The following is a 20,795-nucleotide window of genomic DNA, read 5'->3' as shown; positions in this document are numbered from 1 at the left end:
ATCTGATGTGAAATTAGCTGAGGTATGAATACATTTCTAAGGTTCAAGGTTGGGACTATGTATGTGCTTGATGGTAATCTGCCATTGAACATCAATAACTACAGTACAAGTGCTGCTGAAGCATTTCTCAGTTTGACTAGCAATCTGTATTGATTTAGACTTTTTCTTGAAAATATGTTGTGATTACTCAACAAGATTTTTCATGGTTCATCAATATACATAACTAAGTACATAAACAAACATAACCCACCAAGTAAGGGATCAGTTTGAAATTAAACCTTTTTGTGGGTGTGAAAATTGGGGTGCAATGAGTATGAACAGACAAGCAAAAGATTTTGCATTCTCTCGAACTTCACACACACACACTGCAAAATCCCCAAGAAGCCACTGATGAAGGCTGTCTGATCAAAATAGTTTTACTGGGAAGCAATCCCTAAATATAAAATCCCTTTCCAGACACAGCAGCACTGCCTTGATGGGTAAGGTCCTACAGGATTTTGAAAGATAAATGGGCTGGCTTTCTCTCAGGATGTTGAACATTTCATTTGGGGAGGTATTTCATTCAGATGCTCCAATCTAGACAGAAAAAAGCATGTGTTTCTGCTGAGATGAGCCAAGGGTGCTTTTCAGTGCCTTTGGATCCTGATGAAATATAGAGTCCCTTTAAACTCCTACTAATGAAGATATAGTAGGTGATGCATTTACACCTCTTTGGGGGTGCTCTGTAGGTAGCAATCAATATTGCATTAGAAATAACTCCAGTAAAAAGAAAAACAACAACATCTGAACCACCGAAAGACAGCACCCTTGTGTAGATGCACCTCTTATAATGGGATAGTTAATTACAATGAGAACCACCTCAAGTACAGTACTTTAAATGACATTGTGTATCAAAGCCACCCAACATATATTTAAATGTCTAGGAAAAATATAACATATATGTGTTCTAATAGCTAATTCACCTGTAGCAAGACCTGAACATTTTTGTTTAACAAAGTCCCCTTGTAGCCTAATTTCCAAGGTGTGCCATCTACTGTAGCCATAATTATTATGGGACGAGGAGCACTGGTAATTATCTATGGCTGCAAGTCAAAATGATTGGAGTGTTTATTAGTGATCAAATGGAAGCTATTATTCGGTTTTCCTGAAAAGGTCAACTTACAGAGATTCTATATAAATCTTAAAAGCAGAAAATACCAAATGCCGGATTCATGCTCCAAATTGCATCACAAGAGTGAGTCACACAGTCTCTGAAATGTTGAAACCTGGCCCCTGACTGGAAGACCAAGGTGATGGTTAATTTATTTTAATGTTTGTAAGTATGAGATAGGAGCATCTCTTTTAAGAGGTCCTCCTGGGAAGCACAGACACTATTAATAAAGGCACATAAAAATAAAGGATTGTGCTTGATTATGTCTGCATTTTTTGTTGATGGAAGTTATCACATTATAGTGCATTCCATAAAAAAACTGGTATAAAGGTCACTTGCAACAAATAAACAAGATCTGTAATCACAAAACTGAACTTTTATATAAAGGGCAACTTTTGTGTAAAAATGCTTTAATACCTAGCCCCCCCCCCCCCCCCCCCCCCCCCGGATTTATACAGCGAACATTTATGAGAAATTAGAATACTGCCAGAACTGCCTGTTGTAAAATCAATTATTTTAAATCTACCAGAGGATTTACCAATGACTAATTAAACAAGGGAGATGACAGTTTGTTCCCTCTACTGTCAAACACATAATAATCTATTGTGCTATACATGTACTATAATCAAATAATACAGGGTCCCAACGTGAGAGAATAATCACTGCAGTGTCCTTGGTGTGTGTGTGTGTGTGTGTGTGTGTGTGTGTGTGTGTGTGTGTGTGTGTGTGTGTGTGTGTGTGTGTGTGTGTGTGTGTGTGTGTGTGTGTGTGTGTGTGTGTGTGTGTGGGTGTGTGTGTGTGTGTGTGTGTGTGTGTGTGTGTGTGTGTGTGTGTGTGTGTGTGTGTGTGTGTGTGTGTGTGTGTGTGTGTGTGTGTGTGTGTGTGTGTGTGTGTGTGTGTGTGTGTGTGTGTGTGTGTGTGTGTGTGTGTGTGTGTGTGTGTGTGTGTAGGTGTGTGGGTGTCCATGCTAAGCGGAAAACCTGCTTGTATATGAGAACCTTCTACGAGATTATCTCACAGACTGCATCACCCAGAACAAGAACACATGGCTCAGAGTAAAAAAACTCTGAAACTTCCAAATACTTTAAAAAGAGACACACAGTCTATACAGGTTAGCAGCTGTGGAAAAAATATTCATCGAGTTGAATTGCTCAATGGGTAATGGTTAGGGTTAGGGTCGGGGTTACAAAAGAATATATTCAATATTGATTTCTTCATATACAAAAAGTAACAATTACAGTACTTTTTTCAAAAGGAACCTAGTTAATGTGCAATTATACTTAAACTGCCAATGCACACTATTGTATTTTATATCATAGCATCTTTTACTAAGGCTAATTTACGTGTCTCATGGGATGAAAAAGGACTTACTGGAGAGCAGTGCATTTAGCCTCATAACTGCAGGTCTTATAGGCTGTCTATCTGCTTTCATTTATGCTTAAGCAACCACCAGATTGGAAATGCAGCTTTATCTAATTAAAAAAATAAATTCTTACCAATCCCCTAGGCATAGTCATTATTATTTTAGCAATCTAGCCTTAGGAGAATATATTCATTGAAAAGATACATATCTAAGCCTGTGTATGTTAATGATGTTCAGTGGAAATGCAAATTGTACAATTAGTAGATTTTTTATTTCTTAAGAACCACTGGAATTAGATGAGCCAAATAGTCTGAATTAAATAAATAATGCATACATGTGTGAGGTTTTATATTCTACTCTGCAACATGTTTTATTCAAACATAAATTTATAATTTCCATGTTGTATAACTACCAACTCTACACACATTAAAAATAAGAACATAAGGACATTTACAGACAAGAGGAGGCCACTCAGCCCAGCTAAGTTCACCCAGCTCCTTGTTGCTGATTGCTTTAAAGATTGCAATTGATTCTGCCTTAACAACATGACTAGCGTAACATGGCAGAGGCTGGGCACGAACTGGCAACCCCACACAGCGCAAGAAAGTATCTTAACCACTATGCGAAAGAGCCGGGCTCATCTGCATTCATGGTTTTAGAGCTCTTAACCTCACCTCACAGACAGGATACAGCATCTCTAACTCTCCTGCTCACCTACAATGCCCTTCATTGCACGGGTCCCGAGTACCTCCTCTACCTGCTGACTCGCTTTGTCCCTGCCCGCAAGTCTCTGACTCTGGCTTGCTTGTTATCCCCATGCAAAAGCGCACCACACTTGGACAACACTCATTACCTTCATGGCTCCGACTCTCTGGAAATCTCTTCCAGTTTTGGTTCGTGATGCTCCGACCATAGCTTCCTTTAAATCAGCTCTCAAAACTCACCTTTTCTCTTTTGCTTTCCATGCTCCTTAAGCCTAATATCTGCTATTAGCTGCTGTTACTATTTCATGTATTGTTACTATCATGTATTATGCACTTTCCACTGTATTCAGTGTACTATGTATTATGCTACTATCATGTATTATGTATTTTCCACTGTATATCATGTATTCACAAAATAACTCAGCTTAAGACTGGCAATGTTTTCATAGTGACACAATGGAATAGCTGTACCTTTGCACAGTAATCATGAACACCTAGGCTTTGAATTAAGACCATGGGCCCAGAGCAGAGACTGCCGCTGTGTGTCAATACACATCAAAGACTACAAGATAACAGGTGGCTTTATGGAAGACCTTATTCTGGACCTCCCTTCCACCAGCTCTTCTTGTAATTGGACTACAGGGAGCTCATTTAATACTGTGTATGGCTTTGCTGTGCTGCTGAGCAGATGTCAAGGAGCACAGGTGATTTTCAACAACTGAGAATGGATGCGTTAAACAATATAGAGACTGCCGTGTAAGATGACCTCATTTCCTTATCTTCGCCATTTGTAATTGAACAACCCTTTTTCAGCACAGCTTGTTTTCCTCACCAGACACTGTATGTGTCCTGAATTAGTGGAGCCTAACAGATCAGGAGTGACCAAAGCTGGCCCTTCCAATCCTGGTCTTTGTTCCTACCTTGTTCTAAATTGTAAGCTCTATCCAGACCCTAAAGCAATTCCTGTTTCTTTTTGCCTGTTAAACCTGGAGTGGAATCCTTCCAGGACCATGACTGGACACCCCTAAAAATATAAACAAACATGCAACACTCAAATCGACATTTACAGTCATATGAGCAATAAAACACAGCAAAATAAAAGTGTCTGGGATACATTTGGAGTCCTGTTTTGAAGTACAATAAACATAACAGTGTAAAACTACTTAGAGCAATCACTGCCCCTTACTTAACTAACTGCATCTTGCTACTTTGGAATGATTACAATACTTTGCCCCTAGTATTCTTTTCCTGGAACTGAAGTGGTTCTATGGTAGCTTCACATTCCCCAATGGAATTATTACGAATGTATCAGTCGTCCTCCAAGCTGTTGAGCAGCATGTACTACATATATTTTAAATCAAGTTGAAATGTTGTAGATATTAATTGAAATGTAAGATATTAATTGTATTGTAAGTACCGGTATACATGATATTACATTTTTTGGTGGTTGTAATTTTACTGAAGGAAAATTATATAATAAATAATTATAAAAAGTCTTTTAATATATAATGCATAGCAGATCACAGCAGGAAAGACAACTAGATAGTTGGATCTTTTTTAAAGTACAGAGAAAATAAAACACCCTGTAGATCACTGTATGTTTCCATTAATCACAATGAATGATTGCCCACTGACAGCTGCAACATGTGAGCCTGGCAGGGAATATTACTGTTACACATTTCTGTTATTGCATTGAGATTTACTCAATGCACTCACCCATGCAAGAGAATCATGACTAATTATAAAAGGGACACATGGCCCTATTTTTTCCGCAGAGTGTTTTTGGAAAGGAGAAAAACTCTGTTAACTAAATGTTTAGTAGAACCAAAACAACAAAAACTGAAATTCAATGTGTTTTTTTGTTTGTTTGTTTGTTTTAAACACGTGGAATGTGGAATTTTATTCTTTCAAAAGAATAGGAGTTTATTTTAGACCGCAGAAAAATGCTAGGTTTGTGCTGCCCATTGATAGATGAGTAAAGCATGATCTTTAAAACACATTAATCTCTATTTACAGAATCATCAAAACACTGATACTTTGTTAATCCTGGGAGCTTGCAGTGACTGAATGGAACAGACAGTGGAATGTCCAAAGCATTTGCAAGCTTCTTCACGTGAGAGCTTGAAAGCTCACAAGCCTCACCTTCCCAAGCATTACGAAAGTTCATCAATTTCCTATTAAGTTTAATCACTTCGCATTAAAAGTTTTTATTTCAATGCTTTTGTATCCTTGATGGTCAAGTTAATTGCATTAGTGCTTAAAATATATTACATAATTACATGCAAACCTTTTTTCTTTTTTATGAGAAGTTTCTGAAAAGTTGCCCAATATTTCCTTAACTACCTCTAAGTATTAGTGCAAACATTAACTTACATTTTAGATGAGTTATATGCCACAGATGCATTGTGTTCTTTTTTCCACTTCCTTTTATCACAAGTTATAATTTTAAGATCAGATACTGGGGTTAATTGCCTTCCTGACCTCTGGAAGAATAGGCTTTGGTACTGCTACATTAGTGATGCTAACTAAATTAATGCCAGAGACAGCTGACTGATATATTGCTTTGATTTTAATAAAATCTTAAATTTTGTACGGATAATATGATTAAATTTATAAATGGCTAAAACAAGCAAATACTATGTGCATGTTGCAGTCTCAATTTATTTTAAGATTGCATCAGCAAATTGCAGCGAAGTATAAGAATATTCTATTAGAAGATGGCTAACGTATTAAAAAGTGTTATGCTCAATTACACTGCCCATTACAGAAGGTAAAGTATAAAAGCTTCCTAGAGAGGCATTAATGATTAAAGCAAACACTGTCACACGGGGCATTATTGTAAAAGTTAATGATTTTACAGCTTTTCTGTGTTCTACTTAAATAAAATGTAAAATACAGTAAGTTAAAGGACAATCTCAGTTTTATAATTTGATTAATCCATCTGGTCATCTTAATTCTACAATACGTGGTGCTTTAAAGCAATCTCCTGTAGAAGTTCTAGCCTGACCCTACCCTACTTAATATATTTTTGATATGAGGTTAGTAGTGAACAATCTAATGTATTCTTCCTGTTGCTTAGATTCATTTTGTATAATGTACTTTTTTAAAGTTTAAAACAGCCCCCCTTGTAGCCTCAATAGAGAACTAAATGGTCTTTCTTACTTGAAGCAAACTAGGGCAGAGTGTTGCAGGGGGCCAAAATAATGCCTACACTCAGGGGGCCAAAACTTGTTACAGGGATAACAGTGATCCGGATTCTGTAATCCTGTATTTTGTGATTGAGATTACTTTTATCTGAATGGTTTTGATCCTTTTTTTTTCTTCTTTTTTTTTAGAAAATGTCACTGTTGGTTTACATTTATCCAGATTACAAATAATTACGATTCCGAAATCTGTTTTTATCACAAGTTTTGAAAAACCAGCCGTGGTGTACCTGATATACTCAGGCCTTATATACAATCGTTCTCAAAAGTATTCACCCCCTTGGACTTTTCCACATTTTATTGTCTTACAAAATTGAATCAAAATGGATTTCATTAGGAGTTTTTGCCACTGATCAACACAGAAAAATTGTTCTTAATTAATTAAAATACAAAACAGAAAATAATTGATTGCTTAAGTATTCACCCCCTTGAGTCAATATTTGGTAGATACACCTTTGGCAGCTATTACAGCCATGAGTCTATTTGGATAAATCTCTACCAGCTTTGCACATCTGGACACTATAATTTTTGCCCATTCTTCTTTGCAAAATTGCTCAAGCTCTGTCAAGTTGGATGGGGACCTTTGGTGAACAGCAATTTTCAACTCTTTGCACATATTCTCAATTGGATTGAGGTCCGGACTTTGACTGGGCCACTCCAGAACATTGAACTTTTTGTTTTTAAGCCACTCCAGTGTGGCTTTGGCTGTATGTTTGGGGTCATTGTCCTGCTGGAAGATGAATCTTCTCCCAAGTCCCAGGTCTCTTGCAGACTTCAGCAGGTTTTCCTCCAGGATTTCTCTGTATTTTGCTGTATCACTTTTGCCCTCTATCTTCACGAGCTTTCCAGGCCCTGATGCAGAGAAGCATCCCCATAGCAAGATGCTGCCACCACCATGCTTCACGGTAGGGATGGTGTTCTCAGAGATTTGATGTGAGGTTTTTTTTGCCACCCATAAAGGCCAGTTTTGTGAAGCACCCGGGCTATTGTTGCCGTATGCAGTGTCTTCCAGCTCAGCTGTGGAAGACTGTAACTCCTTCAGAGTTGCCATAGGCCTCTGGGTGGCCTCCCCGACTAGTGCCCTTCTCGCCCAGATACTCAAACAACAGCCTGTTCTAGACAGATTCACAGTTGTGCCATATTCTCTCAATTTCTTAATAATGGTCTTTACTGTGATCCTGGGGATTCAGTGCCTTGGAAATGTTCTTATATCCTACCCAATTGGTGTTTTTGAAGAACCTTATTCCAGATTTGCTTTGAATGTTCCTTCGTCTTCATGATGTAGTTTTTGTTAGGAAATGTACTAACCAACTGTGGGACCTCCCAGAGACAAGTGTTTTAACCTGAAACCATGTGAAACACCTTAATTGCACACAGGTGGACTCCATTTAACTAATTATGTGACTTCTAAAGGCAATTGGTTGCACCAGAGCTTATTTAGGTGTGTCATAGCAAAGGGGGTGAATACTTATGCAATCAATTATTTTCTGTTTTATATTTGTAATGAATTCAGAACAATTTGTAGATTTTATTTTTCACTTTGACATTATGGACTTTTTTTGTGTTGATCAGTGGCAAAAACTCCTAATTAAATCCATTTTGATTCTATGTTGTAACACAATAGAATGTGGAAAAGTCCAAAGGGGTGAATACTTTTGAGAGCCACTGTACCTAGACATCCTGGGAGCTCCATGGAGGTCACAGGGTTGCATCCATGTGGCAGTACATGACAAAAGTTGTAATATGCACAATCCTAACAACGCCACTGCCTGTGCTATTAAGACATTAGGACCTTGGAGTCTACATAAAATGCTGATGTTTTAGACACCTGCTGTGTTTTTGTTTTACAGCAGTTGTTTTTTTTTTTTTTTTTTTTTTGGGGGGGGGGGGGGGGGGGGGGGGGGGGGGGGGGGGGGGGGGGGGGGGGGGGGGGGGGGGGGGGGGGGGGGGGTTTTTTTGGTTGGCTGGTAATGACGTTCTTGGTCTGAACACGCGACTCTTATCAAGCTGCAAAGTTGGATATTGAACTTGAAGAGCATGAAATGAACATTTTCATTGAGGCAAGAAATGCCAGAACGAAGGAATTTGTTCAACAACACAGAAGAAGGGCTTAATGAGATGATGGAAAATATGTAACTAGAACTGTATTGTAAGAAATGTGTGCCATGCAGTTGTTTATTTTAAGGCTGCAGCAGCTAGTAGATTCTGGTAGTAGTCGTGTTTGTGCCAATTGTCGACTAGTAGTCATTGATATCCACAGTAAACCTATTTTAAAAATCACAGGAGCACGACAAAGTGTTTTCCAGCAGTCTCAGACTGAACTGCTAACCCTGCCATGACCATGCCTGGCTGTTGCTGGTGCTCATGTCCCTCATCTAATATGAACTGTGACCTCTAAATTGGATTTCCTATGATGCTGGACTTTTGAAATCAACTGTAGCAATAGGCTTGCCACTTTGTATATACATACTGCACAGTGTGGATGATTATTGACACATAATTACCTACTGATAAATCCAGAAATCCTTTAATAAACCCTGTTTATAATTCTATGCAAGTTTATAGCGAGGAATAGAATAGTGGAGTGTGAAAATCTGCATGTAATGCAAAGCATTAAAAGAGTATGATTCATGTACCTTCCATCACGTACAATCATTACACAACCCAATCAACTTGGTGTGCCTTTCATTCGCACTAAATTACTCATGCAGTCCTGGCTGACATAATGACAATGATTGTGCAGATTTCAGGCATCCCTTTTGGCTACTCTCCCCTGCAGATGGTCTCCTGGTCATGCTTTGATGCTGGCATTATCATTCTTTTACTGCTTCCTTAATTCTGTCCACACGTCTTCTGTTCAGTTTCAGTCTAGGGGTCTGCAGGGGCCAGGATGTATTTGATTCATCTTCTTTTGATCCACAAAAAAAAAGAAAGAGATGTGGCATCTTTGGCAGTATGCTGTCTGAAAAAGAATATCCAATGAACTCACAAGCTGTGAACAGAATACTGTTTTGCAGATCTTTGTACAGTGTTCTTTTGCCATAATATTACAGCTGTATTTGAACTAAACTTAATCTAGTGCAGATTAACATATATGTACAGAGCTCCTGACCTGTGCACAGATTAACATAACTTTAGCAAGGTATTTCATCATCATTGCTTTTTTTTTTATTTATTGTATTCCTCACTTGTAAAAACACCCACATCAACTAATGTAATATATTATGCTGTTTTCATTAATAGAAGATATGGTAAGTCATTTGTGTTTTGTTTTTCTTCATTAAATATTAAGGTTTCATGTGTGATGCACTGTTGGCTATTAATGCACATGCATTCATTGTGCAGTGTTGTGGCATTGTAAGTTTTATTTTTGATTATAATATGTTTAGGATTGAGAAATCTTGATTATTCAGATTTCCATCAGGTCAATAGATTTTGGTTAATGGAGGTTGTTTTTTTTTATTTAAGTTTTTTAAGTTAAAATTAATTTCGTTACACCGGCCAAAAAATCCCAATAGCACTCAATTTTGCGCTACGAACAAATAGCAATTATCAGCCAGTATTATCTGTTTTGCTAGTTGGCTGGCAGGTCCACTGATGTTTTGCATAGTTAAAAAAGCTCACCTTCCCTTTAAAGCAGTGTTTTGAACCTCCCAGAGCACCGAAGAGCAAATTTACAAAAGACAAATACAGTATTCCTACGTGACAGCTATTCTGGTTGTTCAAGTTCTATTGTAAACCAATTACCTGACAATAATGTGACAGGGGTGAAGGCGTTCTCTTCGCCAGAGGGCAGTGGGGCCCTGTCAAACAAGGCTTAACTAACAGCTAAGCTGCAATTTTAAACATAGGGAAGTTTGCCTTATCATCCAGTTGCAATTTATCCATGGCTTGGTGATTTTTCTTTTCCCTTTGTCATGTCAGACTGCATCAACCATTTTGTTTAAAACAAATTTACAGGCATTTTATCAGTCTAAGCAGGATAGCTGTAATCGTTGGGTACACACGTGCATCAGGAATACAATATTAAAAGTACACAATTCTGTTCATCCACTTTTAAACTTTTTTTTTCATTCATATGTTCATTGTTGAACCTACTATAATATATTGTATTTTAAAAAAAAATTCAAAGAATCAAAATGCAGAACACCTATGTACAAAAATCCCAAAAGCTGTGCATAATTTAATGTCTAAAAAGTAGAAAATAGAACATAATATATGTAAGCAAGTAGGCATAAATTAATATTTTTCAAAATCAGCATTGCTTTCCAACTTCATGAACATATTGCCATGAATTTTATAAATGAAGGCAATGCCCAGTACACTTAGTGATAATGCTTAAGAGACATTTCAAATGAGTCTGCAGTTTATTAAACTGGGATTATCAGGCTGAATTTGATTGGTGTAACAACAAAATAAATAGTATGCCGAGGCTTGTTTAGCTAATAGGAAATGAGAGCCCTGGTGTGTTTGTAGAAAACTGACGCTATTATCTTCTTTACAAAATACATACAAAAAAATAATTGTATACCCTGTACAAAAGTCCCCAACTGTCCTTCTAATCTGAGTGCTGAAATCACCAGCCTCCGCGAATTGAAGGAAAAGAAAGTGTTCCATCTCACTGGGTGTGTCTGGCCATTTTATTAGGAATAATACCAAATGCCAGGTTTGGTCACCTTGCCCTGATCCCAGCCTGGGATAGATGCTACAAGGTGCTGGAAGGTTGCTCAAGGAATGTTAATCCATTTATAGTTCACACTAGAGAAGTAGGCAGAGGATCATGATAATGAATTGTTCCAGTTTACCTTCGACAGGCTCAACTGGTGGCCCTGGAAGTAGTGTTGAAGTCTCCGTCATGCTCCTCAAACCATTTCAGCATGGTGGCCATGTGCATTACCGTCTTTGAAAGTAGCTGTCAGGGTACACGTGCAGCACTGTTGTGTGATCTTGATCCGCAGTGATGCTTAAGTAAACTCCAATGTTCATGCAGCCTTTGACAGTAATTAAAGGACCCAAGAGGGCATGCCCCACACCATGGCGATGCCAAAGCCAATCAGATAGACAGGTCCTACTAAAAGTGGCTCAGCAATGTACCTACAAATAATAACTAAAATGAGTATTTGTATATCAAATTTGTATATCAGTATTGTATATCAAAATGTTATTAAACTGATAGCATTACTCCAAATATTATTGGTATTACTCCTTATACATTGATTCCTTTCATCATACACCAGGCCTGGACTGCTTATTCAACGGCTGTTCAGGAAATAGGTTTCCTATAAAATTATAAAAACAGCTAAATGACTTTACGCCAACATTTCAGCTCCAGCTATTTTCCATCACTATTCTCCCGATGAGACAGAAACAGAGGCTGTACTCTGTTATCATCCGAGCTGCGCTAGGGAATAGAAAGGCAAATGCAATCTTTCCTGTATTTTCCTCAGCCAGGAAATACCCACTCTACCAAGCAGTGAAAAAGCTTTGCTGAGCTGCTCACAAACCATTTATTTTTCAATCCATGGCTTTCACATCTGCTCAATCTTTCCCTGCAATGTTTAATACATCATACAGTAGTCACTGTACAACTGTTTTGCTGTTTAATTTGAGTGCTTTCCCTCTCCAAAAACAAATGCATCACCACGAGAATTAGACAAAATTGCACAAAAGCTAAGAGAATGTTTAAAAACAGCTACAGACTCAAACCTAATTGAAGTGGAGTACCAAAAGAACAACAGCTAATTTGTGGCCATTCTTTTAATTCGTAACCCTGGTTTATGTATTTAAATATATTTTCAACCGATCAATGTCAGATTTACATATCATTCCCAAAAGCCTCTTCAAAAGAAGAAGCAAATATTACTGCCCAGCGAACAAATGGCAACATCCAATACAGTGCAGTCAGGGAAAAAATACACATATATAAAGGCTAGAAATGTCTGAACATGCGTAGTTCTGTCTTTGGTGCCTAGTTTCTTTCAGGCAAAGGAGGGAATGGATACTACTGTGTGGACAACACCTGTCTGATTCATTGATCGAGAGATCTCAGGGACAACTCCATTGGCCGGACCAATCCCAACACATTGCCATGTATGGACATAGTCAAAACAGTTCCACTTTCAGAAGGCAGTGGCTTTCTTCACCCCTTTAGATGCATAACAGGACCAGCAGCCAAAATCAGTAACATCACTCAAACAGCACCTCAATAGAAGCAACCATGACTTAGCAAGAAACAACACTGTTGCAGAAGAGAGCCATTTGATCATTGTGCTTCTAGTTTCTTTCTAGTTGTATACTGTTACAGTACAAACTTTCTCTTGCCTTCTAGGGCCCAATGAATATAAAGAGAGCCGTATTATCCCAATCGTCTCCACCTCCCCTGCAGAATAAAAGATCATTCTATTTCTAATTTCATTATTGTGTACATCTGCAGAAACGGACTGATTCACACAGCTGAAGCATAATTGCAGATGCTACTATGGTTTAGTATCACTATGACAGTAATGTGTCACTTTGGGGGTTCCCAGCTGCTTCTGTTTCTGACACTATTGGAAACACGATAGATTCTCTCATTGTTGTCCTCTTTGATGCATTTTTAATAAATGTATCTTTATGTTTTAAGTGCTCGTGAAAGGCTCTAAGAGTATAACAGAGGCTGCTGCACAGGCTTCAGTGCAAAGCAACGGTAATATGCTTCGCCACCTCTTCAGATAACCTTGAAACAATTTAATGAATTTAATGTAGGTTTTTACTTCTGAAGTATAGATACAAAAACATGAATTAAAAGTTGGAGTGTACTGAGACTGCAGAGTAGTAAAGTGTGTCACACAGAGTTAATGCAAGGAAATACTGTAAAAGCAATATTCTGATCTTATCAGAGAGATAAAGCTGCTGTTAAGAGTATACATTAATTGGAATGCATCTTTAAATATCTATTCTTTGCCAGAGTTTGCAAGTCAGGCTGTTATTAAGAAAAAAATAATAATAAATTTCATTTTTTGCAAAAACAAAATTTGATAGAAAACAGTATACATGAAAGTCTCAATTAAAGGGTAGAAAATTAATTAAAACCATCCTGTGTCCCTTTCATAATTAAAAGGACCAAGACAACCAATCCCTCCGAGGTACAGCTGAATTATTAACTCGCACATCAGTTCAGAATTACATCTGCTGATCGGTTTGAAGCTTGGCGATTGTAACAGCTAAAAGCCCCTACTGTGGCAAGTTGAATACTTTGATAGCTTTGTTTTTAAGACAAAAATTAATTTAAAAACTGTTGCCACTTCCCTATCTGTGCATCTCAATTGCAATTGATTTCTCAATATACCTTACACAATTGTCAACCATGAACAGGAAACTAAATATATATATATATATATAGGGTACCATAATTATGTAAATAAAGAATATGTCCTTGCTGCAAGTAACTGTTAGTAACTGAAAGCAATTTGAGTAAAGTAATTGCTATAAATAGTAAATCTAAGTAATATAAAATCAGATACTCTTTAATGATTTCCCAAAAGCCATTAAGAAGATTAAAATCACTGTTCTTAGTAAAATGTGTTCATTCCTTTAATTTAAAAGCAGCAAAACAAAGTGAATTCAGGTAATTTATATTTCAGGAGACAGGTAAAGTGCCTGGGCCCAGTCATAAGGGAGGAACAGACCTCTAATGCAGAGAGTTTTCAAAAACTATTTTTTTAGACTTGCCTTTTTCCGGACTAGGTAAAACACCTCTATAGAAATGTACGGTGTTTTATTTTTCATGTTCAGTAATTCTAGCCACCTGTGGTGACATATACACTGGTTCCCTGTTAGTATTGACACCCTTTATTAATTGCAATGTTATTCACTTGAGTAGCATCCAATAAATGCTGTATTTGATGAAAAATGCGCTGAAAGCACTAAGGTTTTTTGATCCATTACCTAAACTATGCAAGATCTTAGGGAGTGAGACTATAATCTTCAAATATTGAGCGTATTCCAAACTGCAGTACAAAGAACCAAAATTTATTAAAAAGCAGAAACAGGGGTGGGGGGTATTGCTAGTAGCTAACAGGGAAGGAATGGCATTTAAAACAATGGCAAGCAAATAATATATGGTTGTTTAAGTTATGATGTCTAAGTTCTATGTGCTAAATAAGGTTTAACTTTTTTCATGGAAGACAAGGTCCATGGCGTATGGCTGCCATTGGAATTATCTTCTCACAGTTCTTAATCAATTTGCTGAAGTTCAACTAGGTCTTATGGTTTAGTACATGACCTTGAGTCAGGTATCCTGTCAAGAATTTACCAGGTGCAATCCCACTGAACAGGATCGAAGGTGGAGGAGCTGCAGACCAATAATGACGATTCTGCAAAAGTGTGTATTACTTTGTCCAGTAACATGTGGTGGAGGTTATTGTAATGGAACGGATATTTTCATTAGAATAGGCTTTCTGCTGCATCATTAAAAAATAAATGGCTGGCTTTTTTACCCCACCATGGAACATTAGCCAAGATAATGAGCACAAAGTCCTAATCTGCATATGAAAATAAGGTTAGTTGTTTTTTTTTTTGGTTTTTTTTACTAATTATCATACATTAGATGAAGACTTAACCAACTGCAAAGAGTATCCGTCATAATAAACTGCAATTAGCATCATTATAACCCTTGGTAAGCACACTTCACTCTCATTACGAGGCTCTCTGATGTAGCACTGTGCCTGATTAAAGGAAGCCAGCTTGCTTCCAGAATACACCATAAAGGGTAACAGCAAATGGACACAAATGCACTGTACTTTAACAGAATCCTCAAGATAAATCTAGACAATCTGAACATAACTTATTGAACCCTTTCTCAATATTGCATATGGTAACAGATCATTGAATGCTGTTTAATGGCCAGTGTTTGGTATGTTAAATGGTTTATTTACAATAGATACCCTAACATGTCATTCTATTTCCACATCATCCCCCACTATGTAATTACACCATGTAATTATTATGACTCTGCGTGTGCAGCATGGCTCAGCTAGTCAGTTTCTATTAGGTACCCCATCACCCAATGTCAACCAACACAATGGACACCGTTTGAAAAGATTAAATGGAGTGTGATTATTTTATTCAAAAACTCCATCAGATTATGTTGCGAAAGATGTTTAACTATGGCAATGCAATATACTTTCCTAGACTTGACTGAGTGCAGTCCTTGTAATTTAATGACTAATTGATTAGATTAAAAAATAAAAAGTATCCCACAGAATTTTCTTGCGGTTCCTTGGTCATTAAAGCTGTCTTTCCAGTCATGTTCAATTCCACAGGATGCTTTTCTGATTAAGCAGTGCACACAGGTAGTTTTACAGTAGTTGTGAGGACATAGGCTTCATCCTCTTTGAAACCTGGTTGCCATTAGAGACATTGCTACAATTAACAACAATGGGAGTTGAAATAAAATCTTCAAACACGGGTACATCTCTGGATTTGAGCACTCTGTGGCAAGCAATTATTTTACTCCATGAAGAAGCATTCACGTACAGGTAGTACAACAGCTGGAGTAAAACCTTAGACTGAACTAAAGCAGAGCTTCTCAAACTCGGTCCTGGGGACCCCCTGTGTCTGCTGGTTTTCATTCCAACCGAGCTCTCAATTACTTAACTAGACCCTTAATTGAACTGATCATTTGCTTAATTAGACCTTTTTACTTGTTTTCAGGTCTTAAACAGTTGCAGTTCAAGTTACTTATCAAATGTTATAGCTAACTTGAAATATGCAACTGTTCAAGAGCTGAAAACAAGTAAAAAGGTCTAATTAAGCAAATGATCGGTTCAATTAAGGGTATAGTTAACTAATTGAGAGCTCGGTTGGAATGAAAACCAGCAGCCACAGGAGGTCCCCAGGATCGAGTTTGAGAATCCCTGAACTAAAGAATGATTGAATGAAAATCCCTTTGTAATGTTTATTTTAGTTTGTACCGCAGTCTAATGAACCGCTGCAGAGGGCAATAATATCCTGCAACCAGCCCACAGTGTCACATCGATGGGCATTATTCTTCATTACCTTTTCTTTTAGTTCAGATTCTAGTTCAGAACGGCTGACTGCTCCCCAATAGGCTGACATAGGTGCTTAAGTATAGTAAGTCTTGCAGAGATAGCTGCTGTACACATGGAAAATCAATTGAACGACTACACCACTGTGATTAGTACTTTCCAATTCACATTAGCTGTTCTTGCATTAGGAAAAAAACACAAGTGTGTTGTAACTGTAAACATGTTCTGTAAAAGCAGGACATAGTGTATAGTAGGAGGGATACAGCGCACAACCTGTAAGGCAGTACTGTTTAATTATAAAGAACATGTCAATGAGATGGAAATCCGATTTATAATGTGCCACTAACATCTGTTTAAACAGCAAAATGAGGACTATTTAAACACTACTGAATTTCTGAAGTTGCTGGGTTTTTTTGTTGTTGTTTTTTTTTTATTATTGTGTAATGTGAATAATTAACCAGAACAAAAAGACAGCCCAAAAGCAGGGAACATCTTTCAGCTCTCCTAATAAAATCCCCACAAAAATGTAGGTCTCTGTACAGAACAGAGAATGTTAGAACGCACACACACACACACACACACAAACTTGTAGACTGACAGTATAAACTCAACTGAATGGCATCATTTTAAAATAGAACACCTGAGTGGTTCAGTTTGTGGATTTGCTGACAAGATTTAATTTAAGTTCTATACAAGACAGCTAGCCTCAGAGTGTTACAGTAATTGAGTCAGCTGGAGACATGAGTCAGCATCTCAGCAACAGAGAGACTAGACAGACCAAAACCCAGTGGAGAGAAATAGAGATGTTGTGAAAGTGTTGTGAATTCGGATAGCACATAAACACGTAAGCACCAAGGTCATTTATATTTGTAAAGCCTTTTTTACCATTGTCCCTCCTTGACCCTGCACATCCACTATATTTTGTATTTATTTTTTATGAACTACAGGTTTAGTTTCAGGCAATAATATATTGAAGCAACAGAGCTCGTCGATGCCGGCTTTACCGTGTGGTAGAAGACCACGACTGGAGTTATGCGTCTCGAGCCATACGGTAGAGCCCGCATCGAGATTAGAAAACAAATCGCTATTAGAAAACAAATTTATTTCTTTATTTTCTCTTTTTTTTAAAAAAAAAACCTTTAAAACCAATAGTTACCTTGTGCTTCTGATATTTCGTCGTGTAACCTTCCACTGAAGAAAATAGTTCCTACATTAATTAGAATAGAAAAACCACATACACATAGAAAAAAATGGTTTTTATTATTATTATTATTTGGCTAATTTATTTATTGGGGTCTTACTCTCTTATTACAATTTATCTAGACATCGTCAGATAAATTAACTGTGCAATTGTTGAATAGTCTGTGTAGTATTGAGTGGTTGGTGTTTCTTTTGCCAAGCATTGCTTTTTCACTGAAGGTAGACATTAAAATTTCCAATCGTGTTTTTCCCTAGATTTATTAATTTGTTGTAGATTAGAATGTTAAGGGAAAAAGCCAGTATTTATGCGCGGATTGAATTAAAATTTAATTCACAGTTAAGCACTTCAACGTTCCAGTGGGCATTTATGCAAAACAGAAGCCTGCAAGAGGTGGAAGCTGATTGGCTGATGATACTGAATCGTTTTGTGTGTGTATATATATATATATAATTTTATTTTTTAGATCAACAAACTACAGAATGTTGTTTGTGTTTGCCAAGCAATACAGCAGTGACATTTCTTCCTTGGAAAAGTACCCACCGAACAGAATGCTGTCACTATTGAGGCATTTCATCATTTTAATTTGCTGACATGATGACAACTCTTTAGATGTATGTTGACACAATACAGAAGGCTTATGTAAAGATGTTTGCAAGTAAGTGATGAGAATGCTTCTCTTCCCATTCATTAGTGAAAATTTGAAAACAAAATGCTTGCACTCATCAGGCATGCGAACGCCACTAGGATTACAAGTATGGTTTTGTACTGTACACGATTTCACTTTGTTGGCAGTTCTTTGGTTTTGGATTGCTCTCAGCCAATAGTAAAGCATTAGCCTGGGGAAACTGGTTAAAATTAGTGTTTAGTAGATTACTGCAGAAGACTGACAAGTTGACACGGCAGCTGAAAGCTTCATTCTCATGTCCCAAAGATGTTTTTCTTGCATACAAGCACACGTGAGGTTTGAAACCCAGCTTTCAAGCCCATCAGCTGTGCTTGTGGTTCAGGGAAGTGAACTTTCTGAAGGTTAGGCTTTGATTAGAACTCCAGACACGCATGCAGGTTGTAGCAAAATCACAAGGAATTCAGAAGAGCTCTAACCCCCTCAACAAGCTGTTGTTTCTTTGAAATAAATGGTGTTGAGCAAAAGGGTGAAATACTGTAGGATCTAGGTCACTAGACTCTTAACTCATCTATTGCATACCAACTGACCTAACACTTATTAACTACAGTATTCTCCCTGCAACTTCAAGAGGCGTGTAGCAGGGGAAGATCTGTGCTGACTCTGCTGGCGTGTTCACAGTGCTGCAGGAAGAGGGCAGCAGTCGTCCAACAACCGTCTGTGAGTCATGGCAGTGACACGGGGAGGTGGGAAAGTGGGTGTGTGGACTTTCCCCCTCTCTGAATGGCTGAGAGGCGGGTCTTGGGGAGATTGTTAGCCCTATAAGTTAACGCTCTGTTGTTTCCTCAGGTCTGCCCTTTTAAACACGCCGAGTGTGTGGAAACGCTGGTCCACGACCGAGAACCAGTTGGAGAGAACGGAACGGAGGTTCAGAGCGAGACAGTGAGGGAGGGGAACCCTTGGGCAGACCCCTGAATAAGTATAGCTGAGCAGGCTAGTTAGCCGGCAGCGTAGGACGGTGATCCGGGTCGCACGGGCAGCGGCGACCGGGATATTGCTGCAAAGTGCAGCACCTTTTCTTTATAGTTTTGTTACTGTTTTATTTTCCCTTTTTCTTTCTGCCTTCTATGTTTTAATTATTGTTTGAAGCACCTGCGAGTGCGCGTGCACCCTGAACTGTCGTACCATCATATGGTATTCCCGTGGTTCTGTTTACCATAGTTGCATAGCGCCCTCTGCAGGCTAAAAAGAAATAAGACACCCTTCGAAATAAAACTGGGCACCTGTGTGGTGTTTTCAAGTACACCTGTCTGTCTCCTGGTCAGTGAATTACCCACAACCCTTCCACAAGGCGTTTTTGCTGTTGTTTTTTTCATTCTGATTTTATGCAAAGTGTTGTCTTTGTATCCTTGGTTACCAAATCCTATGTAAATGTAATTTGTTTATAATATGTTGATTTCAAACAGCACTGTGCAAATTAGATGTACATGTTTATAATTTGCTTTAATAGATGCAAATAGTTGACACACAGGCTCTTTGATGATTAATATTATGCAGTGTTTTGCTAATCAGAAATTTCCTTCAACCACAAGGCAACAAAACAAAGCAAATTATATATATATATATATATATATATATATATATATATATATATATATATATATATATATATATATATATAGTAACGGATGTAGCAGGACAGGGGACAAATGTTTGTTTTATGGCAGGGACAGGGGTTAAAAAGCCTCCCTGCCAAGCTAATTGTTTAATTTAATTGTTTTATTGCTTGTTAATTGTTAATTATCACCTGCACCTGGCTGTTATTGATAATTAGGGCCAGGTGCAGGATTTAAAAAGAAAATAGTCTGCTCTAGGTTGTCGAGTAGAAGGGCATGTGAAGGAGTACTCTGTGTCCAAGCAGTCACTGTACTGTGCAGTGTTTAGTTTTGTAAAACATGTGTTTGTTTGTTACGGGTAAACGGGCTATCCGTCCCGTGCTAGGAAGGGTGTTCCTGTATGTGTAGTATACTACTGCATATCTGAATAAAACATTTGAAACAGTTTGTGATTGCAGGGACACTTCTAGTACTGTGCAGCAGATAGCAATGCTAAATAAGGACTCTGTTCTTAACACTACACTATATTGTTGTAATGCATTGGGATTAAACATGAGTGTACTGACAATGTTTATAATACTGTATATCTGTGAAGATGAGTGTAGTCTCAGTAAAGAATGATCCACAATAAATGACATGCCTTTGAAACTGATCATGACTTTACCTGATTCTGTAGCTCAGTGGTGTTTCTACATCGTGTTCCATGACCCATTACGTTATCGCTAGATCTTCTAAATGGAGCATTTCACATGCTGTGAAATTAATTAGTTTCAAAATGTTGATGAAGTGTTAACAAATCCGTCCAAAAATGTTAACAGCAGGCTTTAAGAGTAATGTCAGACAGAAATGACCTGTTTTAATGATGCTATGTGTTTTAATTTGCCGTTACATGCATTTCCAATTATTCA

The sequence above is a fragment of the Polyodon spathula genome, chromosome 8 (genome assembly GCF_017654505.1).
Source record: "Polyodon spathula isolate WHYD16114869_AA chromosome 8, ASM1765450v1, whole genome shotgun sequence".
Lineage (NCBI taxonomy): Eukaryota > Metazoa > Chordata > Actinopteri > Acipenseriformes > Polyodontidae > Polyodon > Polyodon spathula.
Note: the sequence above shows the minus strand (reverse complement) of the source record.